Below are 8,809 nucleotides of genomic sequence, written 5' to 3'. Positions count from 1 at the left end.
TGGTAGTTCTATTTGAAGGTCTTTGAGGAACCTCCATATTGTTCTCCACAGTGGTTGGACCAATTTACATTCCCACTAACAATGTAGGAGAGTTCCATTTTTACCACAACCCTGTCAGCACTTACCAGTTATTTATTTTTAATCTTCATTATTCTGACTGAGGTTAGGTGGTATCTCATTGTGGTTTTGATCTTATGTCAAGATATGTTGAACATTTTTTTCATATGCTTTCTGGCTGTTCATATGTCTTCCTTAGAGAGTTGTTTATTCAGCTAATTTTCCCATCTTTTAATTGGGTTAATAATTTTCTTCTAGGTATGCTGCTGAGTTCCTTGTGTATTTTGGTTATCAGTCCCTTATCTGAGACACAGTTAACAAATGTTCTCTTCCATTCCAAGGGTGTCGATTCACACTAGTTATTGTGTCCTTTGCAGTGCAGAAATTTCTTAATTTGATGTAATCCCACCAATTTTGGGAATTATTGCCTGTGCTTTGGGAGTCTTGCTTAAGAAGTCTTTGCCTACCCCAGTGTCTCCCACAGTTTCCCCAGCATTTTCCACCAGTAGTTTTATAGTTTGCAGTCTTAGGTTCAGGTCTTTGATCCACTTTGAGTTGATTTTTGTTCATGTCAACAGATAGGGATCCAGGTTCATCCCTTTACAGGTGGATACCCAGTTTTTCCAGCATCATTTACTAAAGAGATTTTCCTCTTCCCAGGATTGACTGGTAACCTTTACCAAAAATCAGTTGGTTGTACGTTTTGGAGTTTATTTCTGCGTTTACTATTCTGTTCCACATTTCTTTTTTGTGCTAATACCATGTTGTTTTGATTATCACAGCTTTGTAATATATTTTCATATATTGGGACTGGGGAGTGTGACGCTGCCTACTCTACTCTTCATGTAAGGGATTGCTTTGCAATACAGGGTCTTTTATGTTTCTAGACAAATTCTATGGTTGTCGGTTTCTTTTTTTTTTTTTTTTTCTGGAGAGGTTTTTGCCATACGGTGCGTGTGCTCACCCAGACACAGAAAGACAGAGAGACAGAAAGTGAGAAATCACCCCCCAGGGGGGATGGCCACGCCGCAATCCTTTCTCCTCCATTCTCCTCTCCGGATCTTTGGCACGCATGCACATACACCTGGCATGAGTTTTAAGCCACGGAGTCCGGGATGTGAACCACAGTCAACTACATGGGAGTCCAGTGACATAGCCATTATGCCAATGGCTGATATCAGTCTTGTTTATCTTTTCAAAGAACCAGGCTTTGCTTTAATTTATTTTGTGTATAGTTTGTTTATTTTCTAGTTCATTTATTTATGCTTGAATCTTTATTATTTCTTTTTGGATTTGTTTTTGTTGTTGTTTTTCCAATTCCCTGAGGCATGATGTTAGATTGTCCATTTGCCACCTTTCTATCTTTCTCTTATTTATTAAATTAGCGTACATAATTTGCTAATTTACATTAACTTCTCTCTCATGACTGCTTTGCAGTGTCTGAAATATTATGGAAACTTGTGCACTCACAATCATTTGTTTTAATTAATCTTTTGATTTCAGTCTTAGTCTCTTTGGTAGTTGTGACATCATTCGGAAGTAGGTTATTTAATTTCCATGTATATGTGTTTTTTTGAGATTTTTTTCTGAAACTGATACCAAGTTTAATTCTATCATGGTTGGAAAATATTCCATACATAATTTGTATGCCTTTGAATATGTAAAGTCTTATTTTGTAGCCTATTATGTAGTCAATCTTTGAGAAGGTACCATGTAGGGGTAAGAAAAATGTATGTTTTGTGGATTTTCGGTATAGGGGTAAGAAAAATATTTGTTTTGTGGATTTTAGGTGGAAAGTTCTATAGCTGTTTGTCAAGTCCATCTGATTTATGGTACTGTTTAGCTCCTGAATCTCTTTGTTTATTTTTTTTGTCTCATTGATCTGTCTAACGGAGATAATGGGATGTTGACATCCCCACCAATTAGTGTGTTGCAGTCTATCTCTTTCACATATTTGGGTGCTCCTAAATTGGGTGGATAAATATTAATAAGCATTATATCTTCTTTATGAATTAGCCCTTTTACTACTATATAATGTCCTTCATTATCTCTTCTTCTACATTTTGCCTTAAAGGCTATTTTTTCTGGGATCAGTATAGTGACTCCTGCTCTTTTTTGTTTTCCATTTGCATGAAATAACTTTTTCCAGCCCTTAACTTTTAGTCTATGTATGTCTTTATCCATAAGGTGGGTTTCTTGTAGGCAACAGATGGAGGGTTTCTTTTTTCTTTCTTATTTTTTTTAATCCACTCAGCCAGTCTGTGTCTTTTGATTGGAGAATTTATGCCATTAACATTCAATGTTATTATCAATATTCCCAAACATGTCCCTACCATTAAGTTGACAATTTTCTTGGCTGTTTTTTTTTTCTCTCTTATTTCTGTCTGTCTGTCTTTAATTTTCTTAGTATAGTGCTCCCTTTAAAATTTCTTAAAGAGTTGGTCTTGAGTTTTGAATTCTTTCAGGTTGTGTTTATCTGAGAATATTTTTTTATCTTTTCTTCCCAAAGGAAGGATAATCTTTCTGGGTATAGTATTCTTGACTGAAATTGTTTTTCCTTTAACACGTTGACTATATTTCCCCATTCTTTCTTTGCCTACATTGTTTCTGACGAAAGATCCAGTGTTAGCCTGATGGGATAACTTTTATAAATTACTTGACATTTCTCTCTTGCCAGTTTTAATACCTTATCTTTGTCTATGGTTTTAGCCAGTCTGGTTATGATATGATGTGGTGATCTTAGTGCCTCTCTAGTGGTTTCTGGTCATCTGATGGATTATAATGTTCATCCCTGTAACCTGTACTTTTGTTGCTGGGATTCTATTTTGGGTCCTTTTTATTTCTTGGGTCTGGATGTTTGAAGGCTTCTCCAGGCTTGGAAAGTTTTCTTCCAGGATTTCATGGAATAGATTTTTCAATGCCCTTATTAGTTTTTTCACCTTCTGGGATGTTTGGACTTTAAATGGCATCTAGTATTTCTTGTATATTATCTTCATATTTGGGGGTTGTTTTCTCTATCTTAGTGTGGTCCCCCCGCCCCCACCCAGGTCAGAGGTTCTGTCTTCTATATCCTAGATTTTATACTTTGCCTGGTCTAATCTGCTTTTCATACTTTCAAGGCATTTTTGATTTCCTGTATTACAGCCTTCATCTCTAACAGCTCCATTTTTTTTTTTAATGGAGTCTATTTCTTTCACATCATGGGAGGACTTCCTCATCTGTTGTAATTCATTGTCTTTTTTATCTTGCATTTTCTGGAGTTCATTGTCTCTTTTCTCTTGCATCTTCTGGAGTTCATTGTCTCTTTTCTTTTGCATCTTGTTATGTTTTGCCACTATGAATATTATGAATTCTTTACTTGACGTTTCCATGAGTTTCATTGTGCTATCTGTGGATGATTAGGAATTTTTACTCTCCCTTGCAGGAGAGATATTTTCTTGGTTTTTCATATTTCTAGTGCCTCTGCAGTGGTTTCTGGTAATCTGATGGATTGTATGTTTTTTTCCCTATAACCTGTACTTTTGTTGCTGGGACTGGGTGTTCCAAATGCCTCCCAGTCTCCAGAGAACAGGTGCACCTGGGGCTGAGCTACATGGTCTCAACTGAGAAAGAAAGTATGGGTTGCACCATTTTGGAAAACTATAAAGCCTGTGATAAACAGGAGAATGTGGAGGTTCCAACTGCCATGCAAAAGCCAGGAAGAAAGGTGGGGCAGAAGTTGGGAGCAAGAAGGACTGGCACCGGGAGTGGACTAATGGGGTACGCAGATTACAAAGCTGTCTCTAACTTCACTGTGCACACTTGCTTCTGCCATGCAGGAGCCAGGAAGAGAGCCAGAGCCTGTAATATGCATTTTCTATGAGCTTTTTGAAGACCATTCATTTATATGTCATAAAATATATTCCAATTAAAAAAATGTGAATGAAGGCCAGCCAGAGATGTAGTGGTTAAGGCACTGAATTCCACATGGCCAACTTCATGGATGACTTTTGATTCCAGTGACTTAAAACCCACACCAGGCACATGTATGTGCCCAGTTTTCCAAGAGGAGAATGAAGGAGAAGGGATTGTAAAATGACCATCTTCCCAGGGAGTGATATTTCTCTTTTTCTCTCTCTCTCCAGAAAGCACGCACATCTTATAGCAAAAGCTGAAATAAATAAATTGAAATGATACTGAGCATTTTCTCTAACTATAATAATATAAAATGAGACATTATTTTATGAGGGAATTTTGGAAATTCACAAGTATATTAAAATTTGAGTATTCCTAAATAAACACAGAGCAAAAGAAAAATTCACAAGAAAAAAATTTTAAAAACTTTGACATGAATAAGAACTAAAATACAAAATACAAAAACTTATACAACATAAAGAAAGTATTGCAGAAGAGAAAATTTATAGATTTAAATGTCTGCATTGAAAATGAGAAAGTTAAAATCAATATCGTGACTTCCATGTTAAGAAACTAGAAAAAGTAGAGAAAAACAAATCAAGAGGAAGTACAGTTGTGTTAAATTTCTGTGAAGGATAGGTTCAAGAACTCTCTGAGGACAATAAGACTTATGAATGCTCAAGTCTGGTATATAAAATGGCACGGTGTTTTCATATAACTTAGGCATATCCACTGGTATACTTTAAATCATCTCTAGGATTCTTATAATACTTACAATATCCAATTAATAAAGCCCCTTAGTAATTATTATTATAATACAATAATTATATCTCATATAATAGAAATGCTATGTAAATAGCTATAATACTCTATGGCTTAGGGAACAGAAAAGAAATAAAAATGTTCAGTACAGACTCAATGATTATAGACATTTTTGTCGGTGGTTGCTTGAATTTGTGGATCCAAAATCTACAAATAGAAAGACTGACTGAAGAAGGAAATAAAGAAAGATTTGAGTAGAAATTTAATGAAATACAGAACACAAACATAACAGAAAAGAGCAATCAGACTAGAAGTTGGTTCTTGGAAAAGACCAACAAGATGGATAGACAATTAATCAGACACAAGAAAAGAAAGAAAAAAGAGAAAGATTAGTAACTAAATGGATAATGAATGATAATGTTTGTGTTGTAATCATTTAATTTTCACTTCAGAGAGAAAAGTAACAATAGTAGTTAGAACCATAAATTAACCAAAACTGACCTCAGTGAGTGTTGATATGAATCATTATGCTAAAAGCATTTATATATGTGCACTACATTACAAATAATTTCATAATAGGATAAAATATAATTAAGGGAAAAATTTAAATGGAAACATAATTTTTAAAAAATTTCATTTCAAGATTATAAAAATATCTCAAATGTTATAAAAATTAGCAAATTGTGTATAATATTAGAATAATGAAAAAGCCCTAATTGTAACAGGCTTTGTACTATTGCATTTAAACTTCTTAATCATACTGTATCTTATATTATCATTAATATAACTAATGTTGGGGCCAGCAGATAGGAAAAGTTTATGTTGTTGTAATCCCATGTAGTCAACTTTGTGACTTTAAAATCACTTCAGGTGTATGTGCAAATGTGCCCAAAATCCCAAGAGGAGAATGGAGAAGAAGCGATTGCATTGTGGCCATTCCCCCTAGGGGGTGATTTTTCACTTTCTGCCTCTCTGTCTCTTTCTGTCTCTCTTGCAGGAAAAAACTTTCTAAAAATAGGTGACCTGAACTTTTCTGGGCCCTGCATCACTGATGCGAAGTGCCCAGTCAGTGACCCTCTCCTTTCAGACCCAAAAAGCAAAGAAAAAAAAAGGAAATTATAGACATCTCCATCTAAGGCATGCCCTGCTATTTTCTGGGCATTGCATCACTACTGAGAAGTGCCCAAAAAGTGTTACTTTCCTTTTAGACCGGAAAGTGAGAAAGGTAAGAAAATCTATTTGATCTTATTTTATTTCCTTTCAAATTAAAAAAAAAAAATCTTCCCCAATGCCTTTCTCTTGCTAATTTTCCTCTCCTCCCCCAACAGAGCACAGGGAAATCACAGATATCACCATCTGAGGAGTATCCTGCCCTTTTCTGGGCCCAGCATCACTACTGAGAAGCACTCAGCCAGTGCTCTTCTTGCAGACTCCAGAGATAGAAAGGTAGGGCAATCTCTCTCTTTCCTCTTATTTTCTCTCTTTTTCTAATTTATTCTTTTAAATTTTATCCCCATATCCTTTTGCTAAGTTTCCTCTCCCCCCCCCCACACACACACAAGACAGGGAAACTGCAGGCATCTCCATCTGAGGCATGCCCTGCTCTTTTCTGGGCCCAGTGCCACTGCTGAGAAGCACCCCGACAGTGTCCTGATCCTTCCAGACCCTAAAAGCTAGAATTGTGGGAAAATCTCTCTTTCCTCTCTTATTTTCTCCCTTTTCTAATTCGAAAAAGAAAAAAAATTCCCCCTTGCCTTTCTCTTGCTAAATTTCCTTGCTTACCCCTATTTAGAACAGGGAAATTGCATTGCAAATCCTTTTGAGTGAGGCATGTCCTGCTTTTCTCTGAGCCCAGCTCACTGCTGAGAAGTGCCCAGCCTGTGCCCATCTCCTTCCAGACCCTGAAAAGTAGAAATGTAAGGAAATCTCTCTTTCCACTTATTTTCTCTCTTCCATTATTAAAAAAAAAATTAATGCCTTTCTTTTTCTAATTTTTCTTTATTCCCTCACATAAGATAGGAATATCACAAGCATCTCTATTTGAGGCATGCCCCACACATTTCTGGGTCTAGCATCAATGCTGAGATGTGCCCAGACAGTGCCCTTCTACTTCAAGACCCCCAAAACTAGAAAGATAGGGAAATCTCTTTCCTCTTTCTTTTCCCTTATTTCTGCTCTTTTCTAATTTTAAAAAGAAAATCTCCCCCCTGTGTTTCTCTTACTAATTTTCTCATACTCCCCACACATAGGACAGGGAAATCGCTAGCATTTCCATCTGAAGAGTGCCCTGGCCTTTTTCTGGGCTCAGCATCACTGATAAGTGCTGAGCCAGTGCCCATCTCCTTCCAGATTGCAAAACCAAGAAAAGTAGGAAAATATCTCCTTTTCCCTTTATTTCCTCTCATTTCTAATGAAAAAAGAAACAAAAAATTTCCCCTTGCCTTTTTCTTGCTAAGTTTCCTCTCTGACCCCCACATAAAATTTACTTTTATGTGTACTTTTCTGGGCCCAGCATCACTGCAGAGAAACACTCAGCCAGTGCCCCTCTCCTTCCAGACCTAAAAAGTGAAAAAGGTAGGAAAATCTCTCTTTCCTCCTATTTTCTCTCTTTTCTAATCCCCCCCATGCCATTCTCTTGCTATTTTTCCTCTCCTTTCTCTAGAAAAGGCAGGAAAATCATAGACATCTCCATCTTAAGTGTCCTCTTTTCTGGACCCAGCATCACTGCTAAGAAGTGCCCAGCCAGTGCTCCACTCCTTCCAGACACCAAAAGCATAAAGGAAAGAAAAATATCTCTTTTCTCTCTTTTCTAATTTAAAAAATAATTTTTTTAGCCCATGCTCTTTTCTTCCTTATTTTCCTCTCTTCACCCCACATAGGACATGGAAATTGCAGACATCTTCATCTGAGGCATGCCCTGACCTTTTCCGAGACCAAGCATGACTGCTGAGAAGTGGGGAGCCAGTGACCCTCTCCTTCCACACCCCCAAATCTAGAAAGGTCAGACAATCTCTCTCTCTCCACTTAGTTTCTCTCTTTTCTAATTTATTTTTAAGATTTTTTCACTTGTGCCTTTCTCTTATTCATTTTTTTGCTTTTCTCCTAACATAAGACAGGGAAATTGACAGCATCTCCACCTAAGGCATGCCCTGCCAGTTTCTGTGCCCAGTATGACTGTTAAAAAGCACCCATTAAGTGCCCCTTTCTTTCCATACCCCCAAAGCTAGAGTGGTATTAAAGTGTCTCTCATTCCTCTTATTTTCTCTCTTTTATGATGAAAAAAAAGAGAGAAAATATTTCCCCCTAACTTTCTCTTGCTAATTTTCTTCTCCTCCCCTACATAGGACAGGGAAATTGCAGGCATATCCATCTAAGGTGTGTTGTGCCCCGCCCAGCATCACTGATGAGAAGTGCCCCACCAGAATCCCTCTGCTTCCAGACCCCAAAAAGCTAAAAATGTAGGAAAATCTTTCTCTTTCCTTGTATTTTGTCCCTTTTCTAATTAAAAACATTTTTCCTATGTCTTTCTTTTGCTAGGTACCAGGGAAAAGGTAGGCATTTCCCTTTGAGGTGTGCCTTACCTTTTCCTTGGCCCTAAATCACTACAGAGAAGTGTCCCGCCAGTGCCCCTCTCCTTTCAGAATGCAAAAGCTAGGTATGTAAGAAAATCTCTCTCTTCCCTCTATTTTCTCTGTTTTCTAATTCCTTTGGGAAAAAAAAAAAAGATTTTCTCCCTTGTGCATTTCTCTTTTTTTCTGAAATTTTTAAAAATTAATTAATGTGCATTCATCCCCTAAGCATTGTCATAACATACAAAATGTGATTTCCCATCCAGAATATACTGCATAAGGGCTTAATCATGCATGTTATCATCAATAGTTTTCCATTTCTAGTTTCATATGTATATATATATATATATGTGTGTGTGTGTGTGTGTGTGTGTGTGTGTGTATATATATATGTATTTTTTAACCCCTATTTCTGACCCTCTGACCTTTTCCACCCTCTTCTCACACTATCTCTGGTGTCTACAGTTGTCTTCCATTCCTTTCCCCCCACATTTTATTGATTGTACAATTTCTTTTTTTTTTTTTTT

The sequence above is a fragment of the Tupaia chinensis genome, unplaced genomic scaffold, assembly GCF_000334495.1.
Source record: "Tupaia chinensis unplaced genomic scaffold, TupChi_1.0 Scaffold149552_1, whole genome shotgun sequence".
NCBI classification, from domain to species: domain Eukaryota; kingdom Metazoa; phylum Chordata; class Mammalia; order Scandentia; family Tupaiidae; genus Tupaia; species Tupaia belangeri.
This window is presented reverse-complemented; position numbering follows the sequence as displayed.